The following is a 20,130-nucleotide window of genomic DNA, read 5'->3' as shown; positions in this document are numbered from 1 at the left end:
TCCCCCTTTTAGAGACAGGTATCATTCAGAAAAATTTTGTTTGACTTTGACATACAGATGATATCTGTGTTCTAGTGCAATTCATCCAACATCTGCACTAATTCCTTAGCTGGGAAACATGGGTAATTGCAGTAACTACCTCTGTGGAACATAATCACTCAACACATACAAATTATGTTGTTGATCACAATCACAGTGGTGATGCTGCTGCTAAAGTCATGCTAAGTGAATAGGATTTATACTTTTCACTATTAATAGTAATAGTGTTTGGATTTTTAAAAACACATTATTAGAGCAGCAAAATTGAGAAGAAGATATGTAGATATCCTATATGCTCCTGTCCCCAACACTTGCACAGCCTCCTCAAATATCAACATTACCCCGCCCCCTGCCAGAGTGCTACATTTGTTACAATTGATGAACCTACATTGACACATCATGACCACCCAAAGTTCATAGTGTGCATTAGCATTCACTGTTGGTGTTGTATGTTCTGTAGATTTTGACTCAGTTTGAAAGTATACAGTGACATGTATCAACCATTATAGTATTATACAGAGTTTTTTTTTGATGCTCTAAAATTCCTCTGTGCGCCACCTATTCATTTCTCCACACCTTCACCCCCATTTGTAAATTTTTGTATTCTTAATTGTTTGACTTGAGCTATAGTTCTCACATGAGAGCCACTTGATCTGTTTAAAGTACTCAACTTTAATCTGTGGAATTACATAAATTAACTATTTGTGAAAAAGAGCTTTAAACATAATTCTGTTAATTATTAATGTTACTTAGCAAGATTATTTGGTGTCTTTAACTTGTCTGGGTATAACTCCTATGTGTATCTTCAGTTGAAATCATTGTGTAATGAGTAGATTTTCCCGGAAATTTGTTTGATGTTTCAACCCAGAAGAGAGAGAGGAGAAAAGAAGAAAAGAAAAGAAAAATTAAAAAAATAGGAAAACACAGGTGAAGACAATGAAAAAATGGCTCCACTTTTATAACCAACGGAGGTTGATTTTCTTTTTGTTTCTGCAATTTAGAAATGTCTACGTCTTTTATAATTTATAAGAGTTTAGAACAAGGTATGAGAAGAAAAATAAACATTTAGCTTAGGTTGTATTTTCTGGCTGCCAATATTTTTATGAGGTTCTCCTTGCCAGACACACCTAATTATTTGGCCCACTCAGATTATGTATCTATTTTGAAATGTCAAAATAGTAAGTTATCCCTACAGTATGGTAAAGAAAATCTATATGAATCCTGATGGAGGCAAAATTTCTACTGCTGCAAAGCAGGCAAGTACATCTTTCCCGGCAAAGAAAGAAAATTTGAATGAAAGCTACACAGGCTTTACTGAATATGATATGTGTAAATAATATTCTTGTACAATGGGAATTGCCTAATTCAGAGAAGATGAAGTTGAAGTCAGTGTTTATTTTCTGCATAATAAGAGTGTACACATATTGGGTTCAGGGTCATTGCTGTCCATCACGTTGCAATTCTCCTAGCTGTCATGGTCATTCCACCCTTCATTTCCAATTCCTAGTTTTTTTAATGGCTAAATAATTCAAAGATAAAGTACCATACCCTGGATCTTCCTTGAAAGATAGTTTCTCTCTCCAAAGGGGAATTACCTTAGGTCTGGTTTGAAAGTGGAAAGAGTGAAAATTTTGAAACTCAGATGGCTGTGCACCCTACTTCATCAAAGGCAGGAATTAGGGGAGAATAGAGAAAATTTAAAAATACATTAAAAATTAATAGGAATGTTTCTTATTTGCACTGTAGTTATCCCTGAGTTATTCTATTCCTAGAAATTTGGTTAAGTAAATCCATAACTGTCTGCTTTATGAAAACTGCCAAATAAAAAATCTTGAGTAATAGAGAATTGGTAAATAAGTAGTAATTTTATGATATATACTAGGGCTTCTGAAGCTATTCCTTTTCAGTTTCTAATTATGTCTTGATATCTATATTTACTGTAATTTGAACATATATGAGAAAAACTTACAATCTGTTGAAAGGAAAGGATATTCAGTTGTCATATGATTTATCTAGAATGTTAAACGTTTAAGCTTCTTTAATTTATTTTTGTATTATGATTTTTTTATTGCTGCTATTAAGTAGATTGCTTAACTGACAATACATGATTTATTGAAAAAAATTTAAACAAAATGCACTGAATAGTGTTATGAATGGTAACTATAAAATATTTTTTTCTGAATGTAGTATTATACATATTCAAATAGTGAACATAATATTTCTCAAACAAGGAGTATTTTAGCTCTGAGATAGTACATGTGATTCTCCAGTTGCCATGATAACTAGTTTTTATTGTACAAAAGCACAGATGTATGAAGCAAGAAAAAAATAGACAAGAAAAAAGCAATTTTTCCAGAAATGGTACATTTTGTTTAACCCAAACATTGAATTTCTTTCCTTTGCAACTGATAACTTTTGAATCTTTATTACAAACAAAGCAGATTAAAAAAGATATTAAACTTTAGCGTTTGCAATACATTTTGAAATAAAAATCAAGTAAGTCTGGAGGATGTACTAAATCAACTTGGCTGAAATCAGAAGGTGCCTGGTTACCTTATTAGCCGTTTTTTTGCATTATCAAGTTTTACTTTGTGCATTGATATCTAAAGATTATGCATTGAGATTTACAAAATTCTCAAATCCATTGTGTTTATACAGAATGCTCATCCTGAAATGAGATTAGAGATATATTTTGACTTTGCCTATATTGCCTAAAATATTGTCTTCTTTCTAACAAAGTACCCCCAATGTGCTCTACTCAACAAGAAATATACTCCTCTCTCTAACACTTCTGTATTTTCATAATGCCTTCAGAATAATAATGTTAAATATAAAATACTAAAATATGTTTAAATATAGAATAATTTTGAGTTCAATTCTAAGAAAGCATTGATTTTTGCTTGGAAAAAAAAAACTCAGTTTGACTTAACTGTGCTTTAGAATTATATATTTTTATTGCTGTAAAATATTTTGAATCAAGGTAAAACATTTGTTGAATTATGTCTTATCTCTCAGTTGTGCAACTGTATGCAGAACATTCTGAAGTAAATATAATTTCAATATTTCCCCAGTCATTATTTGGCACCTATTTCTTAACCCCCTGAAAATTAAAAGAGCCCCAGGGGGTTCAATAGTAAAAGTTCTCAAGGGGCTTAGAAGCAAGATAATTTTTGTAAATCGATCCTAGGTTGAAGGTAGTTGAAAGGCATTTTTTTCAGAAATCAGTCCAATTGCTGACAAGGGAAATTTTGTTCCCCCAGGAAATACCTACAGCATTGGTCCACATGAAATTCAGTATCTCTAACCAAGTCAGTGAAAAATTTTCCATTTTTGACCCTTTCATTTTCTCATCTTCAAATTTCACCTCATACCCTTCCCTTCCAGAGAAACCATTGTCAAATCTGCATCTGTACTGAGGGTCCGTAAGTAAGTGATGATATGTACATTGAAATGTTTATTTTAAGACCATGTGTTTTTAAAAATAAAGAAACAACCAGTGAATGTCCTCTCACCCACATTCTGAAGTTAAATAGTCTGTAATGAAATTACAGAATTAGTCTGTGTGCTAGCTATAGCTTTAAGTAGGAAAAGGTGAGAAATCCTTGTGGAAAATAGAACCTGGTCTGCAAAATGAGTCACAGTGGCATTTCAACATGTTAATTGTGTAGCTCCTGCACTTGGTTTTGAAAATCTGCCTCTCCACCTGCTAGGAGCATAGACAGTTAGAAGCATTTCTTAGAACTTTGTAACTCAAAAGTGGTTTCTGGACTAGAAGCATCAACATCACCTGTGAGCTTTTTAGGAATTCATAATCTCAAGCCCCACTCCAGACTTGCTTGCTCTGATTCTGCATTTTAACAAAATACTCAGGTGATCTTGAGCATATTAATGTATGACAAGCATTGTTCTAGAGGAGATGTAGTGATTTAACACGTCACCTTCTTCTACCTAGATTCCAGCATGATCACAAACAAAACATTTGACAACTCAAAAATATATCTCCATGTGTTTCCACACATGGATCAATTTGGACTGGAATGAAAAGTGTGAGCTACCACAAACAGCTCCTCTTCAGGTACACTGCTCAATGCTCTCACAAACATTCTCTCATGTAATTATTTATCAATCTTTCTCAGGTAATAAGACCTACTCTATTATTATTATTATTATTACAGTTTGAACATCCCTTATCCGAAATGCTTGGGAACAAAAGCATTTTAAATTTCAGATTTCTTCAGATTTTGGAATGTTTCCATACATATAATACCTTGGGACAGGAACCTAGTCTAAACACTAAATTTATACTTATATACAACTGGTACACATAGCCTGAAGGTAATTTTATATAATATTTTAAATAATTTTGTCCATGAAACAAAGTCTTTGTACATTGAAACATCAGAAAACAAAGCTGTCACTGTCCCCACCTCCCATGTGGATAATCTGCGTTTTTTGGCATCATCCTCATTCCTGACCCCGACTTTATATGTTACTGATAAGCAACCATTTTCTTACACTTATTCACATATAAGTAATTAACAGTAAAATACACGATATACCATTAACGCACTGAAAAAAAAACACAACATGTTCAGGGCAAGCAGCATAGTGGAATCAGTAGGATACCTGCATCCACTATTAAACAAAAACAAGAAGAAGCAACAGCAGACTCTACCCGTGATGCTGGTTTTGATTGCAAGATAACTGTGCATTGCATTTTATTTTGTTGGTGAGAAAAACAACAGAAGCAGCTGAAGGACCAGGATGCAAGTCCTCTAGGAATGAGGAGGCATTCTAATGGGTAGCTTTTCAAAGTGTTTCCTCCAGAGTCATCTGCCTCATTAACAGTGGGTTTTATATTAGAAGTATCTGTTGATTCTATAAACTAGCACGATTTTTTGTTCAGCTTTGAATGCATGCTGCTCTAGTTCTTCAATAAGCCTAGCACACATTTTCACCATATCATCTCTAGACACTTTTTCTCCAGTGTTAACATCTTCATTGTCCCTATTTTCACAATTACCTTAATTCAGAACCATTTTGTCTACTTCACCATTGGTAAAAATATGAATAACTGGAGCCTCATCATTAATGTTAAAAATTGCTTTAGTATCCACCTTTCCAGCTTACTGAGAGACTCTGAAGGTTATTTTTACACCCAGTCAGACATCACTTTTTCCTTACTTGAAATACAAAATTCTTCAAAGTCGCCAACTTGTTCATCATCGTCACTGAACATAGTTGCAAGGCAGAGGGTGTTCTCAGGCATGTACAACTATGTCTTTAGTCACCGTGTTCCAAGTGTTAGCAACAGCATATATAGCATCCTTCACAGTAAACTCCTTTTGAAAACCTGCCACACGCGTGCCTCTGTTCACTGCTGCTAGCATACTGTTCAAGTAAGTATTTTTATTTTTACGCCTGTTGATCTAAGAATACCCTGGTCACATGGCTGAATTAATTAAGGCTCATTTTGGGGAAACATAGATGGCATGAGCATTGTTTTTGATGAGAATTTCAGCTGAAGGGTGAGCAGAATAATTGTCAAGGAATGACAAAATCTTGCAGTTGTCATTCAGTTCAAATTTCCTCCAGTAAACACAAGGCTTTGGCACATAATATTTGTGAAACTAATCAGAAAAAATGTCTCTGGTGGCCCATGCCTTTTTGTTAGCAAAATAATGGACTGGTAAGAAATTCCTTCCTTGAAAATAGAGAGGGGCCAGGTGCCGTAGCTCACTCCTGTAATCCTAGCACTTTGGGAGGCTGAGACGGGTGGATTGCTTGAGGCTAGGGGTTCAAAACCAGCCTGGCCAACATGATGAAAAACCGTCTCCACTCAAAATACAAAAAATTAGCCAGCCGTGGTGGTGGGTGCCTGTATTCCCAGCTACTCAGGAGGCTGAGGCAGGAGAATCGCTGGAACACGGGAGGTGGAGGTTGCAGTGACCCGACTTCACGCCACTCAACTCAAGCCTGGGCAACAATAGTGAAACTCCGTCTCAGGAAAAAAAAAAAAAAGAAAGAAAGAAAGAAAGAAAATAGTGAGGATACAAGCTTTTGCTATCACATCAAGTTTACTCATGCATATCTGCTACATTAGCACATCCCAACACAGTTATTCTGCCCTTGGCATCTGTAATTCCTGTAGGGGCTGTCTCATCGACCACAGTGTTTTTATGGGAAAATAGTGCCAAAACAATGATGTTTCATCAACATTTTAGACTTCTTCTGGAATCATTTTTTTTAAATCAGCAATGATATTGTCAACATTATCAATGAATTTCTCTGCCGCTTTGCAATCTGCAGATGCTTTAACAACAGAAATTTTTAATAATTTAATGTCATATATTTTGTTAAATTTCTGAGACCAGCCTGTTGAGTGTTCATAGTTCCCTTCGATTTTCAGGTCATTGTGATTTAATCTTCATTTGTTTCATGATAAGCATACCATTAAGAAGCCAGTGTTCACTGTGACACTAATGGATATACTTATCCAATATACAATTGAGATCTTCATTTTTAGCTTAATGCAGTACTTTTCTATTTTCATTAACTTCTGTTTGAAACTTTCAGCATAGAAATTCAACAATTTATCTTTCTGTTTTTTCAGGTCATATATGGTGGTCATCCCAACACTATGCTCTTCTGTAAAACATTTTACACTTACAGCCTTGTCCAGTTTCTCTCTCCAACAGCTTGACTTCCTGTGCTGTAGATAAATATCAATGCCTCCTCTTTTTTAAATCACTGTGACCCATAAAGATATTTCTAGGCCTCTTGACATTTTCAACTCTGTCTTTACACCACAGACCTGAAAATAATGAAAAAATGCAGTAAGTAATGTACGTAGGTCTTTTCCTCATGTAGGACATTGCAGGGAACCTGACATTGGTGAGACTGGCCTGAACATATGCCATTTTATTACCCTTTGTGGCTGTGCTTGTGTGGGAGAATCCGTATGTGTGTGGGAAAGGTCTGTCACTTCTGAAGAGGGCTAGAAGGGTCTTTTCTCCTTTGATGATAATGAATAAACTGCATGTTGTGCACCTGTATATTGACCATGACCCATCACATGAGGTCAGTGTGGAATTTTCTACTTGTGGTGTCATGTTGGCACCCAAAAATTTCAGATTTTTGAGCATTTTGAATTTCAGATTTTTGGATTAGGTATACTCAACCTGCAATGTTTATATTTACATAATACGAATGAAGAAAGGCTTAAAATAAGGTCAAATAACTTTCTCAAAATTGCAGCTGGTGAACACTGGGCCATTTTATTAAGATTATTGAAAAGCTTTCTGATTGATCTCAGTGATCTCAATCTCACTGTATGTCATACTGCTACCAGAATAATGTTTTAATATGTAAATCTAATTCTACCAGTTACCTGCCTAAAATCTCATGGTAGATTCCCATATGATTTCAAAGTATTTTTCGATTTTTCCTTGTATGTTGTTCTTTTTGTATGGGCCACTACAATAATTCTGGACTTTTTCCAAGCTAAATTATTTATTGCTCCCATTACTTGTTTACATGTGCTCTTCCTGCTGCTAGAGCTTTCTCCATTCTTTTATTCATATGCTCAATTACAATTCTTTCTTTAAACATATTTCATCACACCTAAGAAGTTGTTTCAAACATCTCAATCTGATGTAAAATGAACTCTGTATCAAACTTTATCAGCCCTTATCCCATGCTATTAAAATTATTTCTTTCTTACCAGGCACACTTTTGAAACTACAAACTTTTGAATACACACACACACACACACACCATACATACTCAATATACTTATATACTCAATATATGTGTCTGTATATATATATATAATATATATGCATTAATCTTGCAGATTTATGCAGTCCTGCATAATTTTTTCATTTTCTCAGTTCACACAAAAAGTACTCATTAAGACCTTGTTGTAGGACAAGCACTGTGCTAAAAACTGTTGAGAAAGAAATAAATTATATATATACAATATATATAAATTATATTCTTTTGAGAGTATATATATATAAAATCATGCTACAAGCTTTTATATTGTAGTTTGATTATATTTATACTTAAAAGAGTATAATTTATATATATGTTATACATGCATAACATATATATATAAGTTATTTCTTTCTCAACAGTTTTTAGCACAGTGCTTGGTACTTTATATTGATCTAGTTAATTCTAATTTTAAAAACTTATGAAGATAATATTATCAGCCCATTTTATAGATTAGTAAATTGAAATTTAGAGAGGTTATTTTGTTGTACAAGATCACACATGCTGAAGATAACAGAAGCCAGGACTCAAACAAACCCAGCTTTTTCTGATTTGAAAACAACTTTGACAGCATATACAGAAGTTCTCAACTCTTCTGCATCATCACTTTTACCCAGATTAAGCCCTCATACAATTAACAATATTCCTCCATGAATGATGTTCTTGGAACTATGCAGCAGATAGGAGCAGGATGGTTCTGCAAATGTTCTGAGCTGATAATGTATACTCACTCTGATTAGGATGAGTATGTGAAGGGAGAGGATCACGCCTTACATTGCAACACAGCCTTCACTGATTCCTTCAAAGTGAAGCGTCTCAAGTTTAAATGTTCAGGTTCTATTTAAGCATTTTGGTATTCGGTCACTAAATTTTCTCTGTTAACACAAATTGCTTCCCACTTATTCTTAGGCTACTTTCCAATCCTTAACTTTTGAATTGAGATTTTTGGAAGTCCAGGATATGCTTCACTCCCAGCCCCAGTTTTTATACCTGTAGACATTTTTTTCTCTTTTTAGCAAATGGAGAGCAATGTTCCTGAAGACTGTGACTGGATATGCTGGTGCAGATTATTATGATATCTAAGTGAGGTACTAGTAGTCCATAGGACACAATTTTTTTAATAAGTCAAATCTAACTCTACTGCCAAGGTGTTAAAGACATATAAAATGTTAAAATCATTTACTTATTTTAATATATTATGTTACTTAATATTCTCTTAGGTTTCACATGCTAAATTTCAGTCTACAATAAATTTTATAGCCAAATTTAAAACTCTCAAAATAGAATTTTAATAGAAATGCTAAGATATTCTCAGTGTAGCTGCATAAAATTTGCAGAGTTTTTTAAAGAACCATTTCCGTCATGGTTTAAAACATATGGCAGGTCTTTTTTGGAAGTCGTCTGATGGTATGTAGAATTTGTAGTTACAAATATTCTGCCATTTAAATAAGCTCACTCAACTTCACCTTTCTGAATTAGCAGAACTTAACTATTCATTGTCAACTGATTCATGAATATAGAACCAAGCTTCATTTGGAACATATGGCTTAAAGATAATAAATTTAAATGCCTGATGTAAAGTAAATTAGAATTGGGATTGCAATGGTGATAGCTTTTTCTACAAGACTCTTATAACATCTGTCCAGAAACTTTAATTTTTTTCAGATGTTTTTCACACATGCTGCTTCAAGGCTGTATATGTGTATGTATTATAACTTTCCTTCAAGAGAATAATTAGAAAAGTTAGTTATTATTTAAGAATTCAAAGGTATATGTGTGACAAAGTAAAACTGTATAACATCACTTTTAGAAGAGCTGAATAGTTACCAATAGACAAGAAAAGTGTATTATAATGAAAAATTAGACATTGGGTTGGGATTTGAACAGGTAAAATGCTTCTAAATAGATTTCTATGTCAAAAACAGACACTATTTTAGATACAGCAACTCTTGTTTTTTAAGCTTTTTTTGTGTGTGACAGGAATTAGGATTTAGAAACTGAATTTCCCAGTATCTCTTGTCAGTATGGTTAGATCCTAACAATGAAAGATAATTACAAAGTATTTCGGAGATAGAAGAAAAGTAGAATAATTATTTTTCAGCCAAAATCTCTGGGCAGACATGTGACTTTGGCAAATGTCAGCTGCCGTGAGGTTTTGCCAGCACCTTCCATTTGTCCTTCTGAGAACCATCCAGTCTAATATTGTAGGCAGTTGAGAACATCGGTGCTAATTTTCTGCCATTCTTCTATTCCTGGTTTTGTAAAGTTTACTAAAAGTTCCCTAATCTTCACTACTCTAGCCCCTCCAGCAAATACGCAGACCTCTAATTCTCAGTGTTAAATTCTTTTCTATTTGAAATATCTCTAGTGCTTTCTGTCTTCATGACTCTTACTGATAGGTTACATCTACTATGCAAGCTTGTGATTTGTTTAAAGAAATTGTGCTAGATTTCTGTCATTTAAAAATATTACAATAGTAAAAAATGTAAAACCTTTTCAACAACCCAGAGGCTTTTAATCAACAGTTTTTATTGATGTATGTTTCAAGAGAGAAAAAATGTATTAATGTTTTATTGACATTAATGTCATCAGAAATTTCCACTGATATGAATGTATCCTTAGAGCACCTGCAGAACTTCAGAGTGCATCATTTATATCCCAGACTAAGCATATGGCACTGCTAAAGTTGTGTAGGACAGTCTGTGTGCCACAACCTGTGTAGCTACACTAATGTACCTGTTACAATACAGTTTCTCTTGAAGAAAAAAAAAAGCTCATACTTTCAAATATTTTTTTTTCAAATGTAATACAATTATACCAATTCAGGGTTTTGCTTTGTTTTGTTCTGTTGTTTAAAAGAGATGGTGTCTTACTATGTTGCCAAAGCTAGATTCAAACTCATGGGCTCAAGCAATTCTCCCACTTCAGCCTTCATAGTAGCTGGGACTACAGGCATGTGCCACCACTCACAGCTAGCCAATGCAGTTTTTTCAATCAAGTTGAGCCATATTTATATAATTGACTATAGATCTATAATCAACCACATATGAAGGAAAGTATCTGATCCAGCCTAGAAGCTATGATATTGTCTGAAATAGTTGAACTAAAAAAAAGATGGAAATATTAGATTAAAAATAAAATTACATTTTAAGACACAAAAGTAGTTTTAAGAAGCTCATGAGGTGTCGAAACTCAATAGAACAATTTCTGATAAGCTCCTTATTAAATAGACTGGAAGCTCAGGAAAACAATATGGCTAAATTAGTTAACTTAGTTTTGCTTTTCTTTTTTCTTTTTTTCTTTTTTTTTTTTTTTTGAGACGAAGTCTCACTCTGTTGCTCGGGCTGGAGTGTAATGGTGCCATCTCAGCTCACTGCAACCTTTACCTCCTGGGTTCAAGCAATTCTCCTGCCTCAGCCTCCCAGGTAGCTGGGACTATAGGTGTGCACCACCACGCCCAGCTAATTTTTTGTACTTTTAGTAGAGACAGGGTTTCACCGTATTAGCCAGAATGGTCTTGATCTCTGAACCTCGTGATCTGTCCGTCTTGGCCTCCCAAAGTGCTGGGATTACAGTCGTGAGGCACCACGCCTGGCCGTTAACTTAAGTTTTTCAGCAAATTTTACCAGAGGATATGGAATAAAATATATCTGAATTTATTCTGATAAATTCCCTGTGCATATAAAGATTTATTGTAAATTTTACTTTACATATAGCTTAATATATGGGATAGCAAATTGTACAGTAGATTGTAGAGTATTATTCATCAAATTCATGGTCACCTATAGTAATTCAAAATAATACCTAAGTAAGAAAAGAAAATGATGGTTAGCCTAATGTCATTGTTGATACTTAGAAAATATTAATAGTAAAAGCAACAGTTTTATTAGTTTTGAACAAAATTCAAAATATACATACCTAACTATAAGAAAGAGAGTAAATCCATAGAGTGTAGAGGTGGAAAAGCAGTCTTTTGATTATAATTTTGGAGTGTAACAGTTTTTATGTTAATGTGTGTGTGTCTTTTTCTTAATGTAGATATTATTTGATAATCTTCATTTATATCAATGAATATGTGGCAGAGTACAAGATGTTTTAATCTAACATGTTATTTAATGTTCTGTTGAATGGGTGGTGAACTAAAGTTACACATTATTTCATATTTGCTTAAAGAAAATGTGTATAGAACAGAGTCCTATGCTTATTCATTTAATCAGCAATGTATATTGAGTGCCTGCTCTGCACCAGGCAGTGTGATAGCAGTTTTATACGTAATAATGAACATATCAGACATTTTTCTGTTGCCATAGACTTGTTATTTAGAAACAGACATTAATCACATGTAAATATATAGATGGATAGATCAGTAGATAAATATAATTCAAGAGTAATCGATTTTGAAGCAATGTGCTGGGATGCTGGGAGCTATAGGACTATTTAGGAGATTATCTGACCTAGTCCATGAGACATGAAAAGAGAGAGTAACTAAGTAAACATTTTCCTAGCAAAATGACATTTGAGCCAAAATATGACAGATAATTTATCAGTTGGAGTTCAGACAAGGAAGCAGAGTCATTATAATGTTACTGGTGGAGGGTCTTGACTATGAGTCATCCAGGTTCTTGGCATTTTGCACAAAGATTTTGACAAAACACACAAGCAAAGCAACAAAAGAATGAAACAACAAAAGCACAGATTTATTGAAATAAAAGTACCCTCCACAGACTGGGAGTAGACTCAAGCAAGCAGCTCAAGAGAACTGGTTACAGAATTTTCTAGGGCTTAAATACCCTCTAGAGGTTTCCCTTGAGTTACTTAGTTACATCCCGTGTAAATGAAGACTTGACCTGCAACCGGTCTGATTAGTTACAGGAGGCGACCAATCAGAGGCTGAAGTCAAGTTACAAAGTTACACTCTATGCAGATGAAGACCTGGCCCATGACCAGTCTGATTGATTGAGGGAGGGGACCAATCAGAGGTGCTTTCCATTTTTTGTCTGTGATGCAGTGGAATGGGAGGGGGTGTTGCAAAGAGAGTAGCCTCTGATCACTTTGTTACTTGGGTGTAGAGAGGTGGGGTTTTTCTTTTAATTCAGTTTTAGGGAGTCAGTGCACATCGGCCTTAGGTTCTTTGCTTCCAGACCATGTTCTCCTGTCTCAATATGAGTTATAGAATTAAAAGTTTAGTACAAGTATTAAACCTTAGGGTTGTAAGGCCGGGAGAATTGAAGGTTGGAAGAAAAGAGTTAGGCAATCAGAGAACAAGTCACTAGCTTCTGCCTAAAGTACTTCCTGCCTAAGTACCTGCAGAAGAAAAGCTGAGAAAATCCAATTTCATAAGAAGACTGTGAAGGGAAATTCCTAAAGAATTTGAGAGGAAGCTATTATTGTTGTATAATTCTTGCCTTTATTTTGATCTGGGGTCACTGCTGTTTGTCAGATTATTAGCAATTGGGTAGACAAGATAGACATAGAGTGGAGGAGCTCAAAAAAAGGTCTGAAATCTACCAGGTACCCTTGGGCCTCTCTGCCATCTATGGGACCACAAAAACCCGCTTAGAGGGTAATTAATGGTGGTTACCTCACTTCTCAAATCTTCCACAAGTTTCTCTTTAGGTCAACTCTAATCAAGAACCCAACAAAAAAGGGATTCTAGGCAATATAGTTCCCTACTTAACCAAGTGGCCAATAGAAAAAATATAGTCTATATGAGTAACAGCTAGATGATAATGATTTTAGGAATAAGAGGAACAATCTAGAGGCATAGAGGCCTGATGACTGCTGTATGCATCACTTTTATTAATTTTCTAATAAAGAAAACCCTTATTTATATGCATCATCTAATGAAAACTGTTATGTTTTACTCTGGCTTTTAAGAGAAGTGGATTAAGCAGTAAGCATTTGAATAAATCACATACAAATTTTTAAAAAGAAACAAAAGTTATTAATATCATCATAAGCACAGATGATAAAAGGGAAATATCTACTTGCATTTCTGACTTTTTAAATGAACACTGAAAAGTAGAAGAACAATTTAAGACTTAAGAAATGATGGTTAAGAGGGTTAGCAATTCAGACTTCTGGATATATTTTATGGAAGCTAACATGATCCTGAATTAATTTTCTTCAGAATCTGAAGGCCACATAGCGTTTGCCTTCCTCTGGGCAATTTCTGTTTTGTTTTGAGCCATGAAATATTTCATAGATTCACACCATTGCAAAAAATTCTTATGCATAGTGGAAATAATTGTTATGTGGCTTATGCAATTAGGAACTTTAGAAAGAGTGAAGTCATGCTGATATAAGAGGATAAGTATTTATTTGATATTAGGTTCAATTGGTAGTCTATCTTCTTTCAATTTTTAAATTTTCTTTTTCTTTTTCTTTCTTTCTTATTTGGCTATTGTTTCTAGGTTCTATAATGACTTAGGCAAGTTTTTAATTAAAATGTTGATTATTATACTTATCTGGAAGGGGAGATACCATAATCATGAAGGTGGTTTTTCCAGGGTGAGGCTAATCCATTGAACTCTGAGTGTGCTGACCCCTGTGATTTCCCCAAATGTGGGAAACTCCACTGCACAATTGGTGGTGGTGGAGGGCTGTGTTCCTACTCTGCCCTGGTTTTATTTTTTCAATATTAAAATGAAATTTAAAACATAAAAAATAAAAATGTTTATTATTATAAATGGGATATGAGACCTTTAAAACGTCACTTTTGTGCTTACATAGCTATATTAAACAATAAGTTGTGTAAGAAACCAGCCCAGGCAAAAAAGAATAGACAATTACCTCATAAAATTAAGGTTTCTATTTAGGCAAGAAGAAAGTGTACCGTTTGGATTTTATCTAATATTGATGAAAATATCACTGAAAAATCTCAATACCGTGAAGTTTTAACTTATTTGATCAATTGAACGTGAACCAAAAACAAACAAAAAAATCAATAAAATATCATGGGAAATAAGTTAGTATGTAACTTAAAATTTACATTATTAATATAACGGTAGCAGTGTCAGATCATCACTTGATTTTTTTTCTAATTTCAAAGAGTATAAAAATAAAATCATTTTAATTTATAGACCTCATGAATATTTCACAAATCAGACATAGGTTATTATGAGAATGAACAAGAAAAGAAGATTTGCTCATATTTGTAATTTTGATGAAATAAAATTATACCTTTTACTTTCTGCTTTTGTTTCACACATCTCCAAACAACTATAATACTGTTAGTGTCTATACCAATTTTTTTCAGTAATATAGTAAATACCAAAAAGAACTAATACAGTCAATGAACTAATTTTACTTAACAATGGTAGGAAGAGAAACCTATGCAACTTTAATGACTCTTTGCTCTTAATCTCTTTCCTCAGTTTATATCATGCTTCTAAGAAAATAACATATGACATAAGATATACCAAAATATTTTTAAACTAGAAGAAACAGTTTCACACAAAACATGCCACAACCTCCCAATAAAGTACAAGATGTAAACCCATGGGGTGTTTTAAGGTGTGGTTGATGGTGAACTCAATCTCTACTCAAATATTATTGAGAATATTTGAAAACATAATCCAATAAGGCTACAGTAAATTCCAGCTAAAAAGCATGTTTAACAAAATGCATGCTATGATACAGTATTACCATATTATTTTATGTATACCTCCAGCAGCTTCTTTAATATTGTTTTGTTAAATATGATTTACAGAACTATCAGCAGACACAGTGTCTCTTATAACCTTCAATCACATTTGCCTAAACATTTAAATTCCGTTTAAGAAATGTGTATCAAGTGCTTACTCTGCCATGCACTTTTCTAAGTGTTTGATATAAATCAGTAAATGAAACAAACCCTTTGCCTTACAATCTTGCGTTCCAAAATAACTTTAAAATTTTGACCTAGAATTTTTTCATCTCAAATTCATTCTTACTAAAAATCAAAATAGTTGTCTTTAGTAAAGGTGTTACTCTTCTTGCCTTCTTATTTTTGCAAAGAGTACTGAGATTTTCAGTACTAAGAAATTCAGCTATCCAAATTTCTAATCTTTTTTACATTTTCTTTTGCAATTGGTTTACAATTCTGTCAAAATATCATTTTTTCATCATTATTGTTTTTATCATTATTATATTTCATCATTTTTTCACATCTATTTTAGTAAATTGAATTTCCATTTTCCTCTAATTTACTGAATTGTTATTTCAGCCATTAATTCATTTAATGACCGTTTGTTAAACATCTGTATTCTGTGTAACATATTGTGACTGAACTATTACAGTAGTTTCCTGATGGCTCCCTTATCTCTTTTCTCTTTTCCAACGAATTCTACAAGTTATTGTCAGTAATTTTTTGAACCTAATAATAGTTTTATTAATGTTAATTTCCCTTCCATCAACTATCAATGACACCCATGTGCCAGCAGGGTAAAGTTCATAGCTATTAATTGATCTTCACATTTTCTTGTCCCAATGCCTGTTTTAACTTTATAACTCTCTTTACTTACAGGAAATTTTGTCAGAGTAGAATGATCTATTCAGTCCTCAAATGTGCCTTTCCAGCTTTGTCTTTTCCATGTATTTTTTTTCTAATGCAAAAGTACTCTTCCCACTCCTCTTTCTATAAAAAGCTTGTAATTCACTCAAGTTCAAGCTTAAAACCTACGTCCTTCATGAAGTCTTTTCTAACCACTTGAACAGTCTGAACTGTTCTATCCCATTTCAATGTCACTTAATATCTTATCAATATGGCTTGAATTTCTACCTGTTTATATGTACTACTATTAATTTAAACTGTGTCTTACTCCTAATCTACAAAGATATGTGTAAACCACAGACAAAGTGACAAAAATTATTAAGTGAGAAATTTGGCATCTTACGTAAATAAATTTTGAAAAAAGGAGATAAGGATAAAAAAATTTTAGGACAAGAAAATGTCACATGTTATCATAAACTTGGTTGTAACTCAGAGAAAGATTTTTGTGATTGGGAATATGATTAGCAATGTATTAATATAACTAAAATATTACCGAGAATTACCACTCTATTATTGAAATCAAGGAAAAAAGGATTCCTATGCATCCTCATAGAAAGTGCAGTGTGTAATTATTGAATAATACTGTCAATCATATAAAATCCAGAGATTAGTTGCTAAGATTTTTTAATATTAATTTTTCAAACTAGGATAATTAAACCTGGTCAAAATGTATCTCTGTAAATAATATTGCAGCGTGATTATCTTAGTCTTTTCTGTGCTGCTTTAAGAGAATACCTGAGACTGGGTAATTTATAATAAACAGAAATGTATTTATTAGCCTTCTGGAGGCTGGGAAGTCCAAGATCAAAAGGCTGGCACCTGTGAGGGCTCGCTGCATCATCCCATGAAAGAAGGCAAAAGGGCAAGAAAGAGCAAGATATCGAAATCACGACCTCAAGCCCTTTTATAATCAGCATTAATTCATTTGTAAGGGTGGCCGTCATGACCTAAACACCACTTAGTAGCCCGCACTTCTCAACATTATCACATTGGGGATTAAGTTTCCAATACATGCTTTTTGGGAGATACATTCAAACCATAGCCAGCTTTAAACTCAATCTGTTTCATAAATGCAGCTGTTACATAGCATGGATAACGCTAATAAAAACTTTAGTATTATCTGTAGAAGATAAAATATATATCCTTCATAATTATATTATGTAATACATTTTAGTAGCAATTTGGCTGAGATTAATTTATGCCTTACATGCTGTCAATGGAATTTCAACATATGAGAAATGTGACTGTTCTTTAATTTGAAAAAAGGAACTCTCAATTGCAAAGGAAATTGTGTGAATAAATGCTGTTTTAGGATATCTGGATTTAAAAAAATCAAAATAAATACAAAATAAAATTTAAATTAAATTTAACATTATATTGAAAGTTACAATTTTTGGAATGATGTTTAAGTGATATAATAACAGCAACAACAACAGTATTTTAGATCTAAAAAACTAAGCAAAAACTATCAGAGCATACGAAGAAACTGAAATTAAAAAAAGGAGATAAGACGTGTAAGTACAATATATTTTGTATTTTTTATGTATTTGAGAAATATGGTAGCTATTAGCACTTTCATTGTTTAAATGACTAAAAATAATAAGAAAATCTAAAACCGATTATTTATCTCCAACTGCAGAGTTGAGTAAAAGATAAAATTAAAACAAGGTGACTTGTAGAAAAAGACAGAAATTTAAAAAATAAAAAAGGAAAGTAATTTTTAAAAAATCAAAACACAGAACACCTAAAGCAAGCTGAGAGATATGATTCAATAAATAAGTATATCTACTAAAATAAAATCATTTGAAATGTACTTTTAAAATGTATGAAATTATTAAAGATTTACTTAAATTAAAATATTTTAAGAAAGTTTAACGTAAATGCAGTTCAAACATACAATAAACAAATTCAGAAAAAATAAAATCCTGGGTCAAGATATTAATATCATACAAATTTAGAATTCATGATAAGCATCAAATTGAACAAAAGAAGTAATTTTTTAGTTGTAGAAGGGAATAATTCAATAAAAATATATAAATACAACAAATTTATGTGGCAAAGAAGCAATAGAATATATGAAGAAAACTTAGTGAAAATCTAAGGCTAAATTGAAAACAAAGTCATAATAAATGATCATCATACTCCTGACAATTTTTACATCAAGTAGAGAAAACTAGACAATCTTTTTTTTTGTTGTTGAGACGGAGTCTCTATCGCCTAGGCTGGAGTGCAATGGCGCGATCTCGGCTCACTGCAACCACCGTCTCCTGGGTTCGAGCTATTCTCCTGCGTCAGCTTCCCGAGTAGCTGGTACTACAGGCACGCGCCACCTCACTGGGCTAATTTTTTGTATTTTTAGTAGAGACGGGGTTTCACCGTGTTAGCCAGGATGGTCTCGATCTCCTGACCTCATGATTGGCCTGCCCTGGCCTCCCAAAGTGCTGGGATTAGAGGCGTGAGCCACCGCGCCCGGCCGACAATCTTAATGAAACTTACGCAAGCATATCTTCCAAAGCAAATCAGGAATAGGATGCATATTTAAGATAGACTAAGGCATCTGTTCTATATATTGTTAAACAATTTACAAATAATTAACACTAAGTTAATTTTTGTTCTAAGTTAAACCAGCATGTTCCTCTGGCAAAAGGGAAATGTGAAAAGGCTATGTCAAACTTTCCATACTGAAATCACCTCATCAAAATTGCATGCACTTAGAGATGTTCAAGGTGAGCCTCATGTTTTGCCTATTTGTTAGCAATCTGTTTTTTTTTTTTTTTTTTTCCACCTGAATTTGTATCTGACTTTTCAAATCTTTGAGATTGAGCATCTTCACCGGGATATGTTTGGTAGATTTTTAATTATTTTGCCTCTTTAGGTTGACCTATGATCCATATATTTAATTTTCCTACATTTTAGTGAAACATTCTTTCATATCTTCAAATGCGTTTTCTGATTTTCTTGTTAGTGTATTTCTTCAAACACACCTGTTACCAATCTAATGGGTCAGCCCCATCTTTCTTCATGTAAATTTTTTTTTATTAATTTACTTCTTGTTACAGTGTATTTAATTCCAGCTGTTTTTCATCATTTATTATGAGTTTTACTCCTAGCAGTATTGATATAGTCCTACATTGATTAACAGCAGGGTTATATTCTGCAAAATGCGTCATCATAAGAAAATTTTGTTGTGCAAACATGATAGAGTGTGCTTACTCAAACCTAGCTGGTATGGCCTACTACACACCTAGGTTATATGGTATAGCCTATTCCTGTAGCCTACAAATCTATACAGCATGTTACTGTACTGAATACTGCAGGCAACTGTAACAAAATGGTGTTTGTGTATCCAAACATATTTCAACATAAAAAATATACAGTAAAAATATGGTATAAAAGATAAGAAACAGTATACCTGTATAGGACACTCACCATTAATGGACCTTTTGTGGGACTGGAAATTGCTCTAGGTGAGTCATTAAGTGAATGATGAGTGAATGTTAAGGCCTATGATATTAATAATAGTGTGTGATATTAATGTACACTATTCTAGACTTTACAAACACTGTACATTTAGGCTATGCTGAATTTATTAAAAATAATTTTTCTTTAATAAATTAATCTTAGCTTACTATGACTTTTTTAGTCTATAAATTTTTAACTTTTTAAACTTTTTGAGTATTTTGTGGTAACAGCTTAACATGCAAACACACTGTACAGTTGAATTAAATATTTTCTTTTTCTCTTTTTAGACTGTTTTTTTGTTAAAACTAACACACTAACAC

The 20,130-nt window shown here is 33.2% G+C and overlaps 1 non-coding gene across 1 annotated transcript; it reads left to right on the top strand.

Annotated features, from left to right (window-relative positions):
• Window positions 1-14,274: 14,274 nt before the first annotated feature.
• On the top strand, window positions 14,275-14,440 carry LOC112132956 (U1 spliceosomal RNA). The gene has a single exon (XR_002914653.1). It is a non-coding gene; the product is annotated as a U1 spliceosomal RNA (small nuclear RNA).
• Window positions 14,441-20,130: the final 5,690 nt, after the last annotated feature.

The sequence above is a fragment of the Pongo abelii genome, chromosome 2 (assembly GCF_028885655.2).
Source record: "Pongo abelii isolate AG06213 chromosome 2, NHGRI_mPonAbe1-v2.0_pri, whole genome shotgun sequence".
NCBI classification, from domain to species: Eukaryota; Metazoa; Chordata; class Mammalia; order Primates; family Hominidae; genus Pongo; species Pongo abelii.
This window is presented reverse-complemented; position numbering and strand designations above follow the sequence as displayed.